Source organism: Physeter macrocephalus, chromosome 19, assembly GCF_002837175.3.
Source record: "Physeter macrocephalus isolate SW-GA chromosome 19, ASM283717v5, whole genome shotgun sequence".
NCBI classification, from domain to species: domain Eukaryota; kingdom Metazoa; phylum Chordata; class Mammalia; order Artiodactyla; family Physeteridae; genus Physeter; species Physeter macrocephalus.
This window is the reverse complement of record NC_041232.1, coordinates 26,520,196-26,543,631: the sequence shown is the minus strand read 5'-3', so window position 1 is coordinate 26,543,631 and position 23,436 is coordinate 26,520,196. Positions and strand designations below refer to the sequence as shown.

At 45.8% G+C, this 23,436-nt stretch overlaps 1 long non-coding RNA gene across 1 annotated transcript in view; it reads right to left on the bottom strand.

Annotated features, from left to right (window-relative positions):
* The window catches only part of LOC114484382 (uncharacterized), a 180,721-nt gene that overhangs the window by 87,564 nt on the left and 69,721 nt on the right, over window positions 1–23,436 (bottom strand). The window contains exon 3 of the long non-coding RNA XR_003677221.2: window positions 2,429–2,580. This is a non-coding gene — a long non-coding RNA (uncharacterized lncRNA). The remainder of the gene's footprint in view (window positions 1–2,428; window positions 2,581–23,436) is intronic.

The window sequence follows — 23,436 nt, the reverse complement described above, 5'->3', positions numbered from 1 at the left end:
AAATTGATACAGCCACTATGGAGAACAGTATGGAGGTTCCTTAAAAAACTACAAATAGAACTACCATACGACCCAGCAATCCCACTACTGGGCATATACCCTCAGACATTCACTTTGAATGAGGCTCTTTGAAGCCTTCAGTGGGTCAATTTGTAAATAGAGAAACACCAGGAAGCTGTCGGAATAGGAAACATCTCTCTACTGTGCAGCAGACCTGAGAACTGGAAAATCAAAATTCATCACTCCTTCGATTTGTAGTAAATTCAGTTCTGTTTACATGTTGTAAGACAACACTCTTTTCTATCAATAAAACACACCCGGGAGTGTCACAATCTCCTTCTCAGAGAAGGTAGTGACTGAGTACTCAGGTTATCAAACTAGCACCAAATCCTGCCGCCTCCTGTCAGAGAGGGAGAGACACAGCCCTGCCCCTGCGCCTGGTTCCCCAGCCAAGGCCAATAATCCCTTTTGTAGAAACGGCAGACCTTGTTTCTCTTGCCTTGGATCAACCAGTGGTGCAGGTGTAGGTGTCCCTTGGGGCCGGGACTCATTCATCTGTGTCCCCAGGTCCTGGCACAGAGCAGGACACACAGTTTTTGTTCAGTCAAAACAATAAAAGCACACAGGAAATGAGACTGAATTCTGTTACCCAACAAAGACACCTCATATCTTCCTGGGACTAACACCCTTTAAATGGCAGAGCTCCTAAAAAATAAGATTTCTATTTTCTACAGAAAGTGTTTTTTAAATCTAATTTTAGATGTGTTTTTAAATACTGTTGCTAGAAATGGACACTTAAGCCTCAATATTTCCATCAGTAGGGAAATGCTTATATACAGCAATAAATTCATAGTATAGCATTATACGCAAAAGTTGAAGAGAATGTTAATCTTTATGTCCTAACATGCAAAGATCTTTAAATATAATGTTTTTTCTGAAGACAGAAAAATACAGAAATATAAGCGGGGTGTTATCTCATTTTTTTAGGTAAATGATTCATGTATTCAGTAGATGAAAATAAATTTGCGGGGGACTTGTATAATTTTAATAGATATTAAAACAGCTCCCCCCTCCCATCACACACGTGCATAAATCTGATCACGTTAGTAAAAATGAAGAGAGAAGGAGTGGTGTCCTGGTCTTATCCAAAAGGAATGCTTGGAAGAGGGGGTGAGTCCAGCCTGGTCCACAGGGAAGGTCAGAATCTGTCTTACAGTGAAAAAAGGATAAAGGGAGAAAAAGAAACTTCAAAGAGGGATGATTTGCAGTTATCCTGGAGGATGGGAAGGGAGGCAGGGGCGAGCCTTGAGCAGTGAGGATGCGGGAAGGAGGAAACGGGTCCTGGAAGCAGGTCCCTCTTGGAGGAGAGTCTGACGGTCTCCAGAGACAAGCACCCACCGACCGCCCTCCATTGACCTCCCCGCCACCCTTCCTCCCACGGTCCCTTGAACAGCTCAGCAAAGTCACTGGCGAGCAGTGACTCCACAGGTGCAGCGAGGGAGGGGCCAGACTGAAGGACCCACGGGGAGGGAGGTGGGTGGAGCTTCCAGTGAGCACGGCTCCCTGGAGGCACCTGGTGCAGGTGCAGCGGGAGAGGCAACGTGGGGACCGGATGACAGTGTGAAGGCCAGGACCCGAGCGTCCTTTATCATAAGCCAAGGGCAATTCACAAGCAAAGTGATTTCATGAGGCTAAGCCATTTTTAGTCGATTCCATCACTTGGCTAATCTAATTACAACTTGCTTCTGAAGATGCTGGCCGGCTGGCAGGCAGACCCTGTCCAGATGCAGCCTCGCTCTCACAGGCTGTGTCACTGCTGCAATGCCTTCCATCCCACCAGGTGACCCTGCCAGCCGCCGTGAACGTGGCCCATAGCCGGGCTTTGGAAGGAACAACGGCTGTAGGGGACACTCCCGACCACAGGCTCTTCCAGGGCCACGACCCGTCATCCAGCTACCCACAGAGAGCCTGAACTCAAATCATCTTTCTGCAGAGGTGCCTTTAAAAAGTTTTACTGGCACTATTGCTTTTTTACTTCTGGTAATTGCTTTAGAAGAACAAAGCTCTTTGTTTAAGGGGGGCCCAGGGATCTCGTAATTGCCACGAGGCACACGAGAGGTTCCTAGACTTTCTAAACAGTTTCTCTTTTAACATTAAATATTAAATTCCTAATGTTTGGCCAAAATGTAGATGCTCCCTTGGGAGGGGGAGGGGATGCTCTCAGGAAGATCGCAGAGTCTGGTAAGTGATACCTCCTGGTCTCTGGCCTCAGAAACACAAAGCACAATCACACCCTGGGTGGGCGCGGGCTGACCTGTGCCCCGATCCCAGCAAGGCTGTGCTGGAATTCCAACAGGCTCCCACCTTCCAGCGGCATCTGGGGCTTCAGGCTCCCTGAGCCTGTTCCCACGCTGTAGCAATGACTCACCTATCCAGCCAGCGAGTCCATGTGTGGAATCAATTCTTGCAGGAGTATTTCCAGAATCTGCAGGGGCTCCAGGCCACACCATGCAGGGGCCACCTCCTTAGCTCTTCTTTCTCCTTCAATAGTTGATATCTCTTTTTCCCAGAATTTTCCATCTGTAAGTAATGGTAATTTCAGGGACACTCAGTACCATTACTGGAACCTCAGAAATGCAGAGGAGACCCTAAAATGAAGCCCTTTAGCCCAAGGGGGCAGACACCCCTCCCACCACCTCCTCCAGGATTTGGGGAGCCATGATCCAGGCGTGCAAAAGAGGAGACGGGGCAAACTTCCACGTGCCCTTTCCAGACACAAGGCCAATTTTCAAAATAATGTCTTACTTGGACAGAAAGTCTATGCTGTGATAAAAGATTATCTGCTCACAATTTTATGATAGAGACCTCAAATCTACAAACAGTAGGAATCTCTGCTCTGGGCTAACTGGTCACTCACTGCACGGGAGGCAATGCACACAGTCCAGGAAGCTGGGCTTCTGGGACATTCAGGATAACAGAGAGGAAAATAACAGAAAGCAAAAACCAATAAAACCGGACTTCTCCACCTGGCTCTCACGCTGCGCTAAACAGTTCTGCACTAACTATTTCTGCACTAGTTAAGTAATTCTATCTTATATTTGCAGAATGGTCTACAGGGAGTATTTAATCTTCACGTATGAATTGGGCATTATTAGCACCACTAAAAGCCAAGGACACTGGGAGGAGACTGCACCAGGCCCCTCTAGTTCTCAGAACTACACAGGACCCCTTCTCCAAAGAACCTAAAGCGACAAAAACAGAAGTCTCCAAGGTGGCAGCAGTGACTGGACAGACATCTGCGTTTTCCATCTGCAACAACAACCCTGACGTGTAACTCATGTGGCCGCATTTACAAGGGAGGGAACGATGCTCCGTTATCGTTTGGAGACAGGACGAAGGACTCCGTCACCTAGCTTCTTTCACCTGCTTACTCACGCCAGAAACAATTTTAAGGAAACCTTCCTTCACAGTCCGAGGTAGAACTGGGGTCTACCAAAGTCATACATTCCCAGAGACCCCTGCACACAAGCCCCTCTTGACCTGCTGGGCCTGAGGGTTGGAGGGGCATCTCTACCAAGGAAAGGGACAAAGAGAGGGATGTCAGGCTCCCCTCTCCAAGACAAAGGAGGCACATCACACTGAGATCCAGGCTGGCTGCATCGACCTCCAGGTTTCCCGGAAGATCACAAGCATCTGCGAGTTTAGGTTTCACGGGATGGAGAAGGCACCAGCTTAGAGGAACCAGTGCCGAGACCCCACCCTGGGGTGCGACAGTGGGAGAACAGGACCAGGCCGCCCCGGATTCCCAGGGGAAATTAAAGTCACTTGTAAGCATTTGCCTTTGCTGGGGCAGAAGAAGAGTGACAGGAAACCAACTCTGACATTTTACCTCCTTTTAAGAAAACACATTACATCTGGTATAAGTTAAGGTGTGTCATTTTTCAATCCAAGACATTTTTACAATAGAACTTGGACTCTACTAATAACCAGCTACAACCTGCTACTCCTTGTGGTGACGGGCAGCTCACATCAGGACACACAGACACACTGGCTACAGGTGCCCAGACCAGCATCTGCACCAAGAAGCACCTGCCACACTGTCGGTCTCTCATCGAGGTTAGAAGAGGTTCAAGACCACTTCAAACTCCAGCTTTAGCCAGGACGGTGCTCAGCAGCTCCATGCTGGTGGTGGTCCATCCACAAAACAGGAGGAGATTGGGACAAAGGAGATTCAGCCATCCCCCCTTCAGCGCCTTATTTTAAAGATGACAAAACTCAGGCCCTGAAGGAGCCCAACTTAATCCAAAGGGGCTGCAACTGTACCCAGGGGGCTGCATGATTAAGTGGGGCTCCCACCAGGGCCACCCCCTCCCCTCCTCCCTTCCCGTCCCCCCTCCTCCCTCCATCCCTCCCCTCCCCCATGCCAAAGACCCCCTCCCCTCCGAGTTCACTAGGGGTGAATCCAGTTCCAAGAGGAAAGTGAGGACCCCAGTAACAGGAGGACCTCAGAAGTGTGGCTTTGCCGTGGTTTAGATGCGTGTTTGCGGGAACAGAAGCGGTATGACTGGTGTGGCCCTGTGGCTTCGATGAAACAAAAATTATTAATAGGAAACCATTTATTTCCACTTCACCTCCTGATGTCGTAAATGAACTTTTGGCAGCTGGTTCTACTTTGCTTTGCTAATGCTAACTTTAAAATGAGTCTGCAGGTCGCTGTGTGAGGCTGTGCCCCAGGCCCCATCGCTGACACCGTCCCAGCCCGGCGCCATGCGGCCCTACTTGTCCTTTCTCCAGGCTCCTCCATCTGCGGTTCTCTTTTAAAACACTCCTGTGAGGCTAAAGGCTTTAAGTAACTCGCACCAAGGTTATAGTTATTTTTCTCAGATATTTTCCTCCTGACTTGAGGAGCCTGGGTGACATGAGAAAAGCAGGAGCTGGATAGGATGGATTTGTCAGAAAAGGGAAAGGAGGGCTGAGAAACCCCTTTAGAGCTGGCCCTGGAGCCGGCCCTGGACCCCACCAGCAGGTTGAAATGGCCCCGCTCATGCTGGATGAAGGCAAAAAGGACAATTGGGCCTACATGTTCACCGTGGAGAGGCCTCGGAAAGGACCCACCGCACACACACAGCAGAGGGTTGGGAAAATGACACACCCTGGTGGAAGCTGTTAACCTCGCCACTCTCACACTCAGGGAAAGTGGAAGGGGGACATGGGCGAGTCACATGCTCAGTTCATGAAAAACACAACGTTTTCATCCATGTCATCCCCAGCAAGACTGAGGATGAACCTGATAACTCACATAAAGTGGCCAAATTTGTCGAGGAGCAAAGCTACCAAAATTCTCTGAAGAAAAAAATAGATAACATGGAAAGCCCTCTATCTCCTTGACAAAATGAATTGGAGTTCAAAACCTCCCCACAAAGACTGCTAAACATTTAAAGAAGAAGTAATACCAACGAACACAAACCTTTCCAGAAAACTGCAAAGTCAGGGATACTTGTCAACTCATTCACTGAGGCCAGCATGACTCCAGTATCAAACCCAGACAGTGATTTTATGATAAAACTACAGACCGATATGCCTCATGGATAAAGATACAAAAATTAGAAACAAAATTTCAGCAAATCAAGTCCAATGATACATGAGAAGGATAATATATCATGACCAAGTGGGCTTTACCCCAGGAATGCCAGGTTGCTTTAACATTAAAAAAAAAAAAATCAATATAATTCATCATATTAACAGACTAAAATAGAAAAACCATATGATTATGTCACTAGATGCAGAAAAACATTTGAAAAATTCCAAAATCTCTTATTAATTAAAAGTCTTGTCAAATAAGAAGTAGAAGGGAACTTTCTTAACCTGATGAAGAGTGTTTATAAAAAACCTGCAGCTTAGGGCAATGAAAACACTGTGATACACTAATGGTGGATACATGTCATTAGACATCTGTCCAAACCCATAGAATGTACACCACCGAGAGTGAACTATAACGTAAACTATGGACTTTGGGTGATGGTCATGTGTCAATGTAGGTTCATCAATTGTAACCAGAGCACCATCTGGTGGGAGACAGATGTGGACAGTGGGGGAGGCTGGGGGGGGCGGGGGGCAGGGCCGGGGGTGTATGGGAAATCTCTGTACCTTCCTCTTAATTTTGCAGTGAACCTAAAGTGGCTCTTAAAAAATTAAGTCTTCTTAAAAAATCTGTACCTTCCTCTTAATTTTGCCGTGAACCTAAAGTGGCTCTTAAAAAATTAAGTCTTCTTAAAAAACCTACAGCTAACACAATCCTTAAACGTGATATTTAATGGTAGAAAACTGTACGCTTTCCCATTAAGATCAGGAAAAGGAAAGAATGTCCATTGTTGTCACCGAGTCCAAGCTCCCTCTGCTCGCCGCACAACAGGCCAGTAAATTGGGAGACGAGCTGTTGAGGCAAGGAATACGACTTTATTCGGAAAGCCGGCAGACAGAGAAGATGACAGACTAGTGTGTCCGAAAAAACATCTTATCGGGGTTTGGATGCCAGTTTCTTTCATAGCACAGAGAGGGGGAGGAGATGAGGAAGTAAAGTAAAAAGGCCTTAAGTTTTGCAAATATCCCCTGGAATGGCCAGCCTCGGGGAAGGGATGTGTTAATTTCTGCTTTCTCGCAGCCATCCACAGGTGGACAGGGTCAGGCTGTACAAAGGCACTTTGGTTTAACATTCAGGCAGAAGGGGCAGGGTTCCCGGAGGCAGGCCATTATGTATCGACAGTATCCTTTTAGTGAACAAAAGCAGCAGGCAGCAAAGGTTAAAGTAAAAGAAACAGATCCAAGGCTGTACAAAGGTTTAACATTCAGGCAGCAGGGGCAGGGTTCCCGGAGGCAGGCCATTATGTATCGACAGTATCCTTTTAGTGAACAAAAGCAGCAGGCAGCAAAGGTTAAAGTAAAAGAAACAGATCCAAGATGGACTCAGGATTGGCTCTTTCCTGTTACATTGTCACCACTTCTATTCAACTTTGTACTGTTATTTCTAACCTGTGCAATAAGGCAAGGCAAAGAAGTAAAATTCATGTAGACTGAAAAGAAAAAGGAAAACATTCTTTATTCACAGACAGCATGATTGTCTACGTAGAAATCCTATGGAATCTCAAAAAAAACCTATAAGAACTTCAGGAGAGTTTAGCAGTGCTGCTGTAGAGGAGACACACATCCATCAAATAGTCAACAGATAAACAATGAACTAGTTCTCAGCAATGAAAGGAGTGAACCATCTACACACTCAACAAGATAGATGACTCTCAAAATAATTAAGCTGAGTAAAACAAGCCAACACCCCAAAAACAGTACATGCCATATGATTCCATTTACATCAATATCTAGAGAATCCCAACTAATATACTATATATATTAATCCCAACTAATGTCAATATAATATAGCGACAAGAAGCATGGTAATGATTGCTGCGGGATGGGGGGCAAGTGGGGCAGGAGGGAGGGATCACAGCAGGGTGTGCTGAAACTTGAGAGTGGATTTGTTCATTATCCTGGTTGTGGTAATGGCTTCCTGGGTGTAGACTATATACGTCAAAACTAAAAGTGCCCAAAGTATGTGTGGTTTAGTGTATGTCAATCACACCTCAGTAAAGCTATTTTTCTTATAAAAGTCCACGTATCAGCGAGGGCTTCTCTGCCACTGACCCTCTCACTTAAAATTGCATTATGGCCCCCCGGCACTCCACCCTGCTCTCCTCCTCAATCTCCTCCTAAATCCTTCTCCATAGATTTCTCACTTCCCAATCTAGCATAATTTATTCTTTTACATCGTGTTTACTGTCTCTTCCCAGCCATCCCACTACACCGTGAGCTTCCTGAGGGCTCACCGTGACCTCTGTTTCTTACTGACGAGTCCGTAGCAACCGGAAGAGAACCTGAATGAGGAAATGAATGAGTGAATGAATGAATGAAGGCTTCTTTGTCTCTCTGCCATCCATGTCTCTCTCCCACATCCTCTGTTAACACAGAATGAGTCCTCATGAGAAATTTTACCAGGCAATTTTACCAGGCAATCTCCATGATCTAAATGTTGGTTATTTGTAATGTGCTTCTCTCAAAACTAACCTACAGATCTGACAAAGTTGGAAAGATTTAGCAAATTATAGTATATTCATGTGCTATAGTTCTAGGTAACAACTTTTTAAAATGAAGTAGATTTATATGAACTGATTTGAAAAAAATATCCATGTCAAATACTGTTAAGCAAAAAGAGATGCTGTCGAACGATGTGTTCGGTGCGATCCAGTATAGTAAAAATGCCACAAAACCATGCATGTCACATGCATGCGGTCAGAGGGACACAGAAGACAGTGCGGTGTGATGGCCAAGCTGTCAGCCGTGGTTACTCCAGGGGGCAGCCAGAGGGCAGGGGAGAGTGCCACTTAATTCATACACTTCAAAACCAGAAGAGTGAAGTACTATAAAAAATCTACTTTTTGCATTTTTGTTTTTTCTAAAATTTTCTATTTCCATAGAACTATTTTTTCTCTAACATTTTTAATGAAACCCTGGCTCCCGACCTCCCATCTCTACTTGTATTAGGAAGGCCTGCCTGACTCAGGCTGCAGAATCAAGGCTCTCAGCACTGTTTCTCTGGGCTTGCGTATCCCATTGAAACCGCTAGAGGAGTGGACTGGGCCATGAATGACCAAGAGCCTGAGGCCATCACAACACATCCCCAGCCAGGCGCCAGAAGCCCAGACAGTCCAAATGCACATGTGGCAAGTCCATGACAAATAGCTTTTCTTTATCGATTTTCCTTACCGAGAAAGGAACCAGGCTTGTAAAACCCAGGACACACCTTCCAAGGGCTGGCCTAGAAACACTCTCTCCTAATACACTGTCAAGGGCAGAGCACCCTCCCAAACCTCATTACGTTCCAGTCAGCAGGGTGGGCTGACTTCATTCCACAGAAGGAAGAACAGGCTCTGGAAACAACCAAGTCCAAGTGTTCCTCACCGTTGCATTTGATTTCACTTAGATAATTCCTGGAGCGGTGCATCCTCCCTTTCTCACTGACCATTTTGTCTAAAGTAAATGAGCAGGTAATATATCACACTCCTGACTCCAGACAGGTTCCCCAGGAAAAATGCAGTGCAAGGAAGCCCCCTTTCATCACTGTACGGTTGCTCTAGGCTGAGGCACACGGCTAATCACACCAGCTTCTAAATTCTGAAGTCACCTACCGCCTCCCTGTTGATGGGTGTTGGGCTTTCACCTGTCCCCATGGCTACAGCCACCACTGGGTGAGAACTGGGTGTGCGGTATGAAGGCACCAGTCCCAAAGGCTTGCTTTATGTTCCACATCTGTGCCAAGCTCCTTGCTGAACTGCATTTACCATGTTCCCTAAAGTGTGCTCACTCTGGAGGAGAGATAAGTTCCCTCACCCCACAGAATGGAGAAGGGAGGGGAGAAGGGTGTGTGTGTGGGGGGGACTTCCCTGGTGGCGCAGTGGTTAAGAATCTGGCTACGAACGCAGGGGACACGGGTTCGAGCCCTGGTCCGGGAAGAGCCCACATGCCGCAGAGCAACTAAGCCCGTGCGCCACAACTACTGAGCCTGTGCTTTAGAGCCCATGAGCCACAACTACTGAGCCCGCATGCCTGGAGCCCGTGCTCTGCAACAAGAGAAGCCACTGCAACGAGAAGCCTGCGCACCACAACGAAGAGTAGGCCCCACTCGCCGCAACTAGAGGAAGCCTGTGCATAGCAACGAAGACCCAACGCAGCCAAAATTAAATAAATAAATTTATTTAAAAAAAAGAAGAAGAAGATGGGGTGGGATCACTGGAAACAGAAGGAGGGAAATGCAGGTCTGTGATCTAGAAGGCAAGGTTTCCCATTTTTTTATGATCAGCTGGTGGCTATCAGTGTTCATCCGAGATCTACCTGGGCCTGGACAGCAACCATGTTATTATAGCAAGATAATCCAACTTTGGGGTGTTATATTTTCAATAGCAGCATTAACTCCAGCTGAATCCAGCCTCTAAAAGCAACGAGAGCCAGGCCATTTAGAATATTAGAGCTTTGTTATACGCATATGGCGTGTTAAGAAGTCCAATTTCATCGAAGGACAAAAGCCAATGGCTTCATTGATGGAATCCATGTCCTCTTTGGTCACACAGCCTCCCAAAACTTGATCTCCCTTAGATAGATTTGAGGCACCTTAAATATCAGTCTGCAATTTGGACACAAATTACCTGCAATCTCCATTTCTAAACAAGAGAATAAATTAGTTTTAGTATTCTTTCCCCAACCCTCTCTAGACACTACTTCCCTTAATATCTCAAGGCTGGCTCCTTTTTTTGTTGTTGTTGTTTTTTTAGCATTTATCTCCTCCAATTGCTTTATTTATGGATGAAGCAAATTGAAGAACAGAGAGGTTTAACGATTACCCCAGGTCATGGCAGAGTCTAGATTTAAATTCAGGTCATTGGACTTCAAGTTCAGTGTCCCTGCCACCATGTCACAATAAGGCACATTGTAACAGGAACATCAAATAGATTCCATCTTTCATGCCAACTCTAATGAATTCGTAGTGGCTGCCTGGATGAATATGTTGAGAAGGAGATTTCAGATTAGAGCTTCAACAGAATAATCTCACTAGAGTCCTATTCTGGGTTTTATAACTTCCTTGGCCAGGAGACGACTTATCTTCTAACAGGAATGCTGGCGAACCAGAGGTGCTTCAGCAGAATATTTCAAAGGCACCTTGGACTAGACCTTTGCCAGGTGGCTGTCTTTTCCTCAGCTTGGATGAAGGGAGATGAATGAGGGAAAAAAACTCAGTGGATGACTCTTTCTTGGATGCATTACCTGGTTTCAGGACTTAATGAAGCTCAGGTTCTTGAGGTCTCATGGCAGAAAGAATTCAATGAGAGACAAAGTGATAGTTAAGAAGTGGATTTACTTAGAGAGAAACACACTCTGCAGACAGCGTGTGGGCCATCTCAGAAGGTGAGAAAGGCCAAGACTTCTCATCTCAGAGGTGAGAAAAAGATTCATTGGATCTTTTTTTTGTTTTTCCATTGGATCTTTTAAAGGAAAACTAGAATGACCTTTCAAGCTGTAATAAAACAATTCATATTATGATGTTTATTATTTGTGCCTATGAGTTTATGCTTACATGTGAATTTTATAGTACATAAGAAGCCATATTATAAAAAGTAAAAGATGAGCGAAACCATAGGGACCCTGAAACATCTGATATTCTACATCTAGGAGAGTCTGTTTCCCACTTCTAGAAGAGGGTGAGCACACCCTTACTGAACTCTGACCATGGACTTAGGGGGTGCAGATTAGTTGACATTGTCCTTTTGTCCTTTGAAACTGTTCGTGATGTTGTACTGTGCTTTGTTTCTCTAACTCACTTTGTGAGCACACTCATGAGTATATAATAGGTGTGTTTATTACCTCTGCCTTTCCAGACACATTTCTCATTTTTTTTCATCTTTTCCCCATATCTCATCTGCCAGGCACCTTCTACCTGCGCTGATCAGCTAATTTACATCCTTAATCTTTCCTTAGTCCTAACACTTGAATTTATACCTCAGTGGAGCCTTGTCTGCCAAAAAATATCATATCACTTTTTTCAGAGTTTCTTTTTTTTTTGTCTTTAAAAGTTGGAAAATAAAGTGGCATGGAAAAACAACTCTTTTTTAAAATTAATTAATTTATTTTGGCTGCGTTGGGTCTTTGTTGCTGTGCGCAGGCTTTCTCTAGTTGCAGTGAGAGGGGGCTACTCTTCGTTGTGGTGCACGGGCTCTAGGCGTGCAGGCTTCAGTAGTCGTGGCACATGGGCTTAGGTGCTCCGCGGCATGTGGGATCTTCCCGGACCAGGGCTCGAACTCATGTCCCCTGCATTGGCAGGCAGATTCTTAACCACTGTGCCACCAGGGAAGTCCCAAACAACTCTTTCTTAATATGAGAATGATTACAAATCCTCCAGCACCACTGAGGAGGTAAAGGAGACTGGAAAGGGCTTACCTTAAGTGCAGACGCCACATTAATTTATTTTAAATAAATAATAATCTTTATCACTTGGCTAAGCTATAGCCTCCCAGCAATTGTTTCCCAGGGACTAAAAGACTCTCTATGGATACATGACATCAAGAAAACTGTCCCAAGAGACAGAACTTTCAGAGGACAACTGAAGGGGTCCCGAGGGATGTTTGGGGGTCGTCTGCAGCAAGTTCCCACACCACATGGCCCTGGTTATGGGGCAGCCACCTCCGCCTCACCCATGGATTCGCTCAGTGGGCTGCAGGCGCGCAGCACCTGTTCTCTTAAGACGAGGCTGCCGAGGCCTCCTCTTCCCCTAAAATCCTGTTAGTTGAATTACTTTAGATTTGCTCATGGTGTATCTTTCAACACATTTGGAAATGCCTACATCTGATGCAGGGTTTGCTGATGCAAACGTTGGAGTTTCATAAGCAACCTGGGAAAATCACAACACAGAGAGCAACATAAAACCACAGCTTCCAGCTCCACCTTAACTTCAAATAAATAAACTTAGAGATCCTCACAACTTAGGCCTGGCCTCTGCTGTTGGGGTGACTGTCAGGGTTACTCACTGGGGTCTGAGCAACCTCCAAAGCAGGCCAGAGCCACTACCCTAAGAGCGCTCACAGTGGAAAAGGAAAACAGGTGGGCACGGCCGTCCCTCTGAGGGAGAATCAGATGAGGTCAGTTCTCGGGGCTGTGCTGGGCGGTAAGGACCAGCAAGGGTGGGAGCCGCTGCCGGAGGGGCTTTGGGTTCCGTCAGAGGGAAACGGAGGCGCATGTGAGCCCTAACTAGATGGGGCGCCTCAGCCCCGCAGGTCCCCCAAGAGCACCGCCTCTGGAGACTTAGGAAGGGATGGGTGCGCAGGGCCCTGCAGGATGTGCTGGACTAACGCATCGAGCGAGCGGGGAGGGAACACGTGACGTCAGAGCAGGGATGGACCCCTCCCCCAAGGACGAGAGACTCGCAGCCCGACCGTGCGCGTAGGTGAGGAAGCGGAGGGCCGTGGGGGCCCCCGGGATGGGGTAGCTCAGCGGTACGCAGCGAACGTTGGCTGTGGTTGCCCCAGAGGAGGGGGGTGGGGATGCTGGCAGCCTGGGGTGGGAGCAGATTTACGTTTTACCATCTGCATTTTTTAAACTATTTGAACAGACGGTGGGGTAGGTGGGAGAGAACTGGGGTCTAGACTTGAGGCCACAGGCTGCTGTCTCCTCCTCAACTACATCGGAAATGGACTAAAGAAGTGGGACCAAAGGGGCAAAAGAAAGCAAAATTTGGGTGAAGCAAGTGGGGCGGGGGTGTTGGAAAGAAATGTCTGTTTTTTTTTGTTTGTTTTTTTTTTTTGTGGTATGCGGGCCTCCCTCTGTTGTGGCCTCTCCCGTTGCGGAGCACAGGCTCCGGACGCGCAGGCCCAGCGGCCATGGCTCACGGGCCCAGCCGCTCCGCGGCATGTGGGATCGGAAGCCCCTAGAAATGTCTGTTATTTTAATATAAAAGAAATGACAGGGGACTTCCCTAGTGGCACAGTTGTTAAGAATCCACCTGCCAATGCAGGGGACATGGGTTCGAGCCCTGGTCCGGGAAGATCCCACATGCTGCGGAGCAGCTGAGCCCGTGAGCCACAACTACTGAAGTCCGCGCGCTTAGAGCCCACGCTCCGCAACAAGAGAAGCCACAGCAATGAGAAGCCCACGCACCGCGACGAAGAGTAGCCCCCGCTCGCCGCAACTAGAGAAAGCCCGCACACAGCAACGAAGACCCAACACAGCCAAAAATAAGTAAATAAATAAATTTATAAATTTGTAAAAAAAAAAAAAAATGACAGGTATATTACAGGTTGCTCATGAAAACTGTAATTTATCAAAAACAAACGTTCCTCAGAAAAAGAGGCGCGAACCCGGTTCCCCTGCATCGGCAGGCGGGCGCGCAACCACTGCGCCACCAGGGAAGCCCCTAGAAATGTCTGTTATTTTAATATAAAAAATGACAGGGGACTTCCCTAGTGGCACAGTTGTTAAGAATCCACCTGCCAATGCAGGGGACATGGGTTCGAGCCCTGGTCTGGGAAGATCCCACATGCCGCGGAGCAGCTGAGCCCGTGAGCCACAACTACTGAAGCCCGCGCGCTTAGAGCCCTCTGTTATTTTAATATAAAAAATGACAGGGGACTTCCCTAGTGGCACAGTTGTTAAGAATCCACCTGCCAATGCAGGGGACATGGGTTCGAGCCCTGGTCCGGGAAGATCCCACATGCTGCGGAGCAGCTGAGCCCGTGAGCCACAACTACTGAAGTCCGCGCGCTTAGAGCCCACGCTCCGCAACAAGAGAAGCCACAGCAATGAGAAGCCCACGCACCGCGACGAAGAGTAGCCCCCGCTCGCCGCAACTAGAGAAAGCCCGCACACAGCAACGAAGACCCAACACAGCCAAAAATAAGTAAATAAATAAATTTATAAATTTGTAAAAAAAAAAAAAAATGACAGGTATATTACAGGTTGCTCATGAAAACTGTAATTTATCAAAAACAAACGTTCCTCAGAAAAAGAGAAACAATAACATCGAAATAATTTTCAAAATTTGTGCTGCTCTTCTAGGCCACATAATTCAGCATTCAAAAGAAGGAGAGCGAAGATTATTGAAATCACATCTCCAAGGCAGATTCAACTTCTTGGAAGAAAACGTGTGCTCATGCCAGTGAGGGCCGGGATTCTCAGCAGGTGACCGTAGTCGTCAGACAACAGATGCCCTGGGACGTCCCGGGCTGACCCCAGGGCAGCACAGGAAGACCCCCCACAACCCACTTCTGAGCCCGGGACTCCCCAGCGCGGTGCCTGTGGTTATCTTCCAAGCGGGACGCCAGCTGGGAGGGAAAGTGGCCTGTTGGGCCACTTGATAAAGTGTGAGTTGGAGAATTTTCCACGGAGCATATTTTGCAGGGCCGTTAGGGAGGGAGCAAAAAACCCAGTGTCTCTCCTGCAGATATCCTGGGGGCAAAGGCCTGTTGTGTGAAGACGCACACGGCCCACAGACCCCCGCGGTGGACAAGACGCGGGTCTACAAACGCGCACAACCGAGAGACCGGGAGGCTCCCAGCTTGTCCCAGACGCAGGCTTTCCTTGCCCGCCCTGGGAGGCCTTCAGAGGCAGCAACAGCCCGAGAGAGGATTCAGGAGAGTGAAGAAGAGTCTGTTCTCTCTTCCTCCCAGTCTCATTGTCAGACGGGGCTTCACTGGCCGTTTCTCTGGGGCCATCTCTCAGGGATGCTTCAGCCCACTATGTCCGCCACCTATTTTTACAAATACTTTTATTGGGAACACGAGCCCTCTCCTTCCCTTACATACTGTCCAGGGTGGCTTTCACGTACAGGGACCGAGTGGGGTGGTGGCAGAAAACACAGCCTGCCAAACTGAAGATGCTGACTCTCTGACCAGCCGCTGGCCGAGAGGCTGGCACCAGACCGCCTGGTCGGCTTCTGCTTGATTAAAACCCCCCACCTGTCCCAGGCTTTGCCTCTCCCTCTGCTTTTGGTGCTGCAGACGTGGGGGTCCCTGCAAGGACAGCAGCCCGGGTGCCCTTCCCGCAGGAGACAGACAGAAAGAAATGCGTCCTCTTTCATCTCATCTGACTGCCGTTGGCACTGGCGGGGTCACATTCATCCATGGGCACCAGGGGTGTACTTGGGTGGGCGCTGAGGAGCCAGTCACTTTAAACAAGAAGTTCGGAGGAGAGCATCTCCTGGGCCATGAGCTGCCCATTGGTCCTGGCGTGGGCTCAGCGTGACCACTTCACTCACAGGAAGGGACACGGAGGCCTGGAGGAGGTTCCTTGGGGGCTGCTCCACCCTCTGCCTGTTTGTGCCACAATACCTCACCATTTTCAGTGTTAAAGGGGGCGCCTGCATATATTCTAACTTTGGATGAAGGGCACGCTGAGATTTGGCAACTTAAGGTTTTTTTCTGGAGCAAGATTTAAATCCCCCGATTAATCATCCGTCAAATCATCCATGCCTAGCAGAATGGTGGGTTCAACTCACGCTCCTGAAAGGAGCTCGGCTGGTCCAAAAGCTCTGGAGTGAATTTTCAGATCAGCACCGGGGGTCTGGCAGTGTCCTTCTGTGCTAAAAACAAAGACTTGATTTCCTATCAAAATTAAAACTTTCATGGGAGCAAAGGGTAACATAAGATTTACAAAGCTTTTAGTTTTCTTGTTGATAAAAGAGTGTATTTAATGTTAAAATTATCACGATTTAATAGTGTTTTTCTTGAACTGGTGAAGCTGACCCACTGGACAGGAATGCAGAGTTTATAGCGTTGGATGTTAAAAACACTTTTCAATCATTATTGGCCCTAAAACCAAAGCTATAAACACCCTATGTCGGAAAATATATTCTGCTTTCTGTCTTACGTTTAATTCCAATGGAGATGGAATGTTGGATAAGAACTTCTTGGTTATTGATGAGCAGGAAATTTTAACTTTCCAGAAAGAGAAATTTCTTTCTGTTTATAAACTTTTATATAAATGATTTACTCAAGACATACATAACAAAGAATGCTGAAAGATAGAGAAAAGCATTAAAATATTAAAGCATTTAATTCTGATTTAGTAAATTCTTTAGCAAATCTTATGGGCCAGATTCCTTCACAAACATCCTGACTTAATTCATCACAGAACCCTTGTGAAATGGGCAGATAAGTCCATTTTACAGATGGGAAAACAGAATCTCATTAAATTTGTCCAAGGTCATATACTACTAAGTAGACTTCCCATTAAATCACACTGATTCAAAATAGATTTTATAAAATCCAAACATGAGGAAAATCCAGAAATGTAATATCCAAAAGCCAAAAGAATATTTAGGTGCCATTTGTTTTTATCCTCTTAATTAATATTTCCGAATTCATATTGTACGGATTGCAAAGCGCTAATTCAAAGCATCAAAGAAAAAGGGACTCTGCCACTGTTAACTGTTACTGTCACTACCTGAGAGCACAGTATGGGAAGGAACGCAGAAAGCCTTTTAACTGTGTCTAAACTATTTCAGGGTGCGTTTTGCAGTGTCAGGCAAAGAGGCTGGAGGACATTCTGGCCCCACTGCTGGTTGGTGAGCGCCCTCTAGTGGCATTTTGTGAAAGTTCATTGGGGCCTTAACATTCTGGGGGGATTCCACCCCCATTAGGAATAGGAAAGCTATGGCTCATTCTCGCCCAGAACTGCACTGTTGAAAAATGCACACACAATAACACCGAAAATTCATCAATGAGGAGCTCTAGGAAAGGACAAATCAACAGGCAAGTACGTAAGCAAAGCACCACGTGGATACAGCCCCTTCCCTCCCCCACTACCCCAGGGGCAGGGCAGTAATCTGGCCAGCAACCAGATTTGGAGACGACGAGGCTGTCACTGGTTGTGGAAATAATAAAACCAAATTTGAAACGGGCTAAAATCGCCTCAAATCTCGGTAGCAACAGAGCATGTCTTCAGCAACAAAAAATGCCTTTCATTTAAACAAATACCTTATTTCCTTTCTACCACTTCTGAACTACTACTTTACCATTAAATAGCCCCTAAATTTGTTTTTCTTTTCACAAAGGTAAATTCAATTTTTTAACATGAAAATGATTTTAGACCTCCCATTTAGATTCCTATATTCAGTTTGTTGTAATTTATTTATTTAAAGTTTAAACCTATGTTTAAATTCCTGTGTACTTTTTTATTAAACAAATAGAGTTTTTTAAAAACACCGGGCAGTGAAGTATTTTTTTCTCTTGAAAAAAAAAAAAAAAAGATTGTTTTTATCCGTTCTAAAATTCTAAAATGTCTTTCAACAAGTATCTACATGAGAAGAGGACAAGAGTCCTCATGGGCCCCAGCTCAACAATTTAAGCAGACCCGTTTCCTCTCCCCCAAACTCCCACAGTCCCACCCAGGGCCGCATAGGACCGGCCGCCATTGCCTTTGCAGGTTGCCGCTACCCTCGGCCATCCACCAGGAGTTATAAATTAAACCTGCACTTATATGTTTCTAGCAATTTGCTTCCCAGGCTCAAACACTGAGTTTCTAAAACTCTTTTCAACTTATCCAGAAATCTGCAGAAAAGTTAGTATTTTTCTTCTTGCTAGACTGCTAACTTGGCAATTTGTTCTCAATATTGGACCAGGTACAAAGAGACCAATTCAAAGCATATATTTATTCATGTCTGAAGCTGAAACACCTTTGGAATGCTCACTTTCTGGCATTCTGAGCAGAGCTAAAATTTTTTTTTATATTAAAATGTCCCCATAAAAAACAATGTTTCTTTAAAATCCAGGATGGTTCATAAAATGCCCTGTGTACTTTAGTGATATTTTTCACCAATTTTTAAATGAATAAGTTGAAATAGATTAAAGGATTCAAGAAAAAATAGCATTTCAAGAGGCTTCTTTTCAAAGCTAAGCTTGTCTTAGTGAAAACTTTAGGAAGAAGCGTTTGTCTGTGAAAGATATAGGGCTGGAGGCTCATCACACACGCTCTGCACCCAAGTTCAAAGCCCTAGTGCTAAATTGTGTATTTCACTGTATCAATATCCCTCAATTCACAGCCTAACTCTCCTGATTTTGGACATATGCCCAATTTTCTGTCATTGTTTTTACTACTTGCTCTATTAGGACCTTTTCCAAATATCATCTCTGACAAAGGAGAAAATAAACATGTTTTTCCAACATGCAACCTTAATTCTCTACCCCTTGTAATATTTGTTACAAATCTCAGGCCAAGCCAGCTGGTTGACCAGAAGCCTATGTTGTTTCTGCTGCTGGAAATCTTTCTGGAATTATTCTACTTTCCTGCCTCAAGTAGAGCAGTTTCTAATGTAATACAAACAAGAATATTCCAAAATTTCATTTTTCATGGGTTATTTAGGAAGACAATCACATTACCCCATAGAAACCCAATTAGAAATGGTTGATTTTTCAAGCCAGTCTGTGAACGATGATTCACTCATAACACACCTGGGTGACATGCATTATACTGGAGGCCGCTTGTCCCACGTCCCCTCACAGGAGGAACTTGTGATCACTCTCACCTATGCTTAATTGAAAGGCTACAAAAGGGGTGAACCCAGTTCAGATGTGAAAGAATTTGACCACAGACAGGCAACCCAGACTGCTCCCTGAGTCCTGATTCCCTATTATTCTGGCCTTGGGGTCATTCAAAAATGTCCACTCTACAAATCCTTAGCCCTGACTGTGGCCATGCTGCTGCAGGGGCCGGTCACCTGGTTGTGTCTTCCCCGTCCACGGTCTGTACACCGTTCCAGCTCACTGCTGACTGACACACTGATCTACTACAGAACTTCACCAATGTCTGGTACCCGAACTAGAAATCCATCCTTTCATTCAAAAGACATGTACAGAGGTGCATTACCTGGGGACGGAAATATCAATAGAAACACGAATATGATGTGGTTAAACCTGTGAAAACTGCCAGTGCCCCTGCTTCAAATAAATATTACCTCCTAACTTACCAGTGATTTGATGGAGAACGATCTGAAGTGGTTGTTATGAGTCAGACTCTGCATCCAGGCTGCCTGCAACCCTGGCTCTGTCACTTGCTGCCATCTGTGATTTGGAAAGTTCTAGAAACATCTCGGTCCCATTTTCTTATCTGCAACATGGGACTAGTAATAGTGTCTACCTGGTAGGATTGTTGTGAAGAGTAGATTATTAATTCATGTCACTGGTTAAATAGGGCCTGGTACATGGTATGCACTCAGTAAATGTCAGCTATCAGAGTTATTATTCATTAGCATTAAAAATGGGTTTCAAATACTTATGACATAATAATGATGGGTGAAGAAGAAGAGAATTAGAAAATAAATAATGCATACGATATCACCATATCAAAGAACAGAAAACCTTATGTATAGAATAAATTTTATGTTGGAAAAATGCAGCCAAATATTTTCTTTTTTTCTTTTTTCTCTAGCTTCTGGGATCTTAGTTCCCCGACCAGGGATTGAACCTGGCCTCTTGGAAGTGAGAGCACGGAGTCCTAACTACTGGACCGCCAGGGAGATCCCCAGCCAAATATTTTCAGTGGTGTCTTGGAGTGGAAAGACAGTGGGAAGTTTTTTCTTCTTTTCTCTGCTGTTAAAAGATAAACTGAGGGGACTTCCCTGGTGATCCAGTGGGTAAGACTCCACGCTCCCAATGCAGGGGGCCCGGGTTCGATCCCCGCTCGGAGAACTAGACACCACATGCATGCCACAACTAAGAGTCTGCATGCCGCAATTAAAGATCCCACACGCCACAACAAAGATCCCGCGTGCCGCAAATAAGACCCAGTGCGGCCAAAATAAATAAATAATTTTTTTAAAGATAAACTGAGGCGTATTAACATTTTTAAGAGTTTATTTGAGCAAAAATCGATTCGGACCAGACAGCATCCAATCCAGCTGATAGAAGGGAGGTCTGAGGAGCTAGCTGTACAAAATGAAAGACTTTTCCAGGCAGAAGGGAGCAAGACAAATAAGTTATCCCAGGCAGGAAGGCGGGTTGCTTACTTTCCCTTAGGGGATGGTGGGGGCCTATCCAGCAGGTGTCTGGTGAGGATTCCATTTCTGGTAAAGCCACAACCATAATTAAGTCTCGGTTTGCACGTGGGGCTTAGCATAAGCAACTCCATTTGGGGCCTGTTGTCTTGTTTTAACACTATATTCCAAAGATTTTCCCCACAAAATTAAATTGCTTGTATAATTTTTAACGTGTTTTAAGAAAACGGAAACCGTCTGCTGACCTATACGTAAAATAATAAAGGTATTTCGCATTAAAAGAAAAATCCGATGTGTCAAGGTATGCGTCCTCTGCACTCCCAGTTCCCTTTAAAGCTGATCATATCGCTCACTTTCTGCTTTGTTTGTCAATACAGGGCACCCAGCGCTGCAGCATCGAGATACAGGAGAAAAACTTAATGACATGTAACAGTCTGAATTCCTAATGCAAACTTGGTCAATCTCCGACGCCCAGAAGACCATCTGTCTCCCTTTAATGTCTCGGATCACCATCTATATGTTTCAGATTTATCACTCCAGCCCTAATGCATCTGCTAAACACATGAATATTTAAATATCTAAAAAGACCACATCAACAAAAATAGTGACCGATTTACAGCTGGGGGGGGTTTCCTTTGGTTACACATTGCCCCGCACAGGGGCTGAGGGCTCAAATTCATTTCACCGGGAGGGATTGAAGTCCCCAAAAGAAAGAACCTCCATCGTAACAAGAGTTAAGGCTTATTGAGAGCTTGCATGACCCCAGGCCCTGGGCTATGTGTTTGACATATCCCATTTCACCTTCATAACAGCTCTGTGAGGTATAAAATATTATTCACCTGTGATATTGTGATTAAATATATATTTGGTCTCCCTCCTAGTTCCTGGCACAGAGCTCCTAAAATCCTTGGAATTTCCTAAGTGATAAGAGCCATAAAGGTGTCTTCTGTTATTCATCACGAGCTCTTTTCAACTACACTGGAGTTTAAGTTAATGGAGTGGTTTTTGGAAAGTCCCCTAAGGATGGAGGCTGGTTGCCAGGGTAACCAAGGGAGTGATTAGAGGGTTAGAACATTCAGCCTCTATCCCCTGACCTCCAGGGGGAGAGGGGCTGGAGATTGAGTTAATCACCAACGGCTAATGATTCCATCAGTCGTGCCTAAGTAGTGAAGCCTCCATAAAACCCAAAAAGACAGGATTGGAGAGCTTCCAGGTTGGTGAACACGTGGAGATTGGGCAGCACCTGGAGGGCATGGAAGCTCCACTCCCCTCCCACACACCTTGCCCTGGGCATCTCTTCTGGCTGTTCCCAAGTTTTATCTTTTAAAATAAACTGGTAATCTTTTTCGTTATATTCACTAGTTTGTTGTATTTTTTAGATTCCACATATAAGTGATACCATACAGTATTTGCCTTTCTCTCTCTGGCTTATTTCACTGAGATAATACCCTCCAAGTCCATCCATGTTGCTGCAAATGGCAAAATTTCATTCTGGGGAGAATGGGAATGTGGAGGGCTTATTTATGCCTAAATAAGCTAATACCTAAATAGCTTATTTAGGTATAAAATAAGCTATAAGGATATATTGTACAACATGGGGAATATAGCAAATATTTTATAATAACTATAAATAGTGTGAATCACTATATTGTACACCTGAAACTTATATAATATATACATAACTATACTTCAATAAAAAACAAATAAAATTTTAAAAAACTGGTAATCTGGTAAGTAAACTGTTTGAGGTCTGCGAGCCGCTGTGGGAGGAGTCAAGCCCAAGGAGGGAGTCGTGGGACCCTCTGATCTACAGCCAGTCAGTCAGAAGCACCTGAATTTGGGATTGGCTGGCGTCTGAAGTGGGGACAATGTTGTAGGACTGAGCCCTGAACCTGTGGGGTCTGACAGTGACAAGCAACCCCTGCAAAAAAAATGACACCTGATTCAACATAAACCACGTGAGGAAATTTCACCCAGGGTTTGAATCTCGGGCTCCTGGAACAGTGTATCAGAGCTCCCTGAGACGCCCCCAGGACATTCACAAGACAGCTCTTCTCAAGGATGTATTTACCTCCAGCACGGGGCAAGACCCCCTTCCAGACATCAGTGGGTTACCTGAGCGTCTGCTCTAATCTGCTGGAATTCTATAGGGATCCCTACATCAAGGCTTCAGAGCTCCTAAAGCATTGCATTCACCTGGGCACACCTTCCCCCTGGCTTTAACCTGTACCAGACAGTCAGCTCTGACTTTGGTAGAAGGCTGAACATGCCCCCCAAAGATACCCACGCCCTGATCTCTGGAACCTCAAATGGCAAAAAGAACTTTGTGGGTGTGATTTAATTAAGAATCTTGAGAGGGGAGATTATTCTTGATCATTCAGGTGAGCTCTCCACGCAGTCACAGTGTCCTAACTGGGTGGCAGAGGGAGGTTTGAGGCAGAAAACCTCCTCTGTGGGGAGGGAGGCAGGGTCAGGAGGTATGCGGCCCCAAGCCAAGGAGCATCAGCAGCCACCAGAGGCTGATGAAGCAGGAGGATTCTCCCCCAGAACCTCCAGAGAAAGTGCGGCCCTCCCAACCCCTTGATTTCTGCCCAGTAACATTGATTTTGGACGTCTGGCCTCCAGAACTGTTAAAAATGTGTTTTAAACCACCAAGTTTGTGGTAATTTACTACAGCAGCCACGGGAACCTAATACAATTTTCACCTGGACTTTCCATTGTTTTGCACGACTTGACCTCAGAAGCAAACTTTGGTATTAAAACCCCCCAAGAGGGCTTCCCTGGTGGCGCAGTGGTTGAGAGTCCGCCTGCCAATGCAGGGGACACGGGCTCATGCCCCGGTCCGGGAGGATCCCGCATGC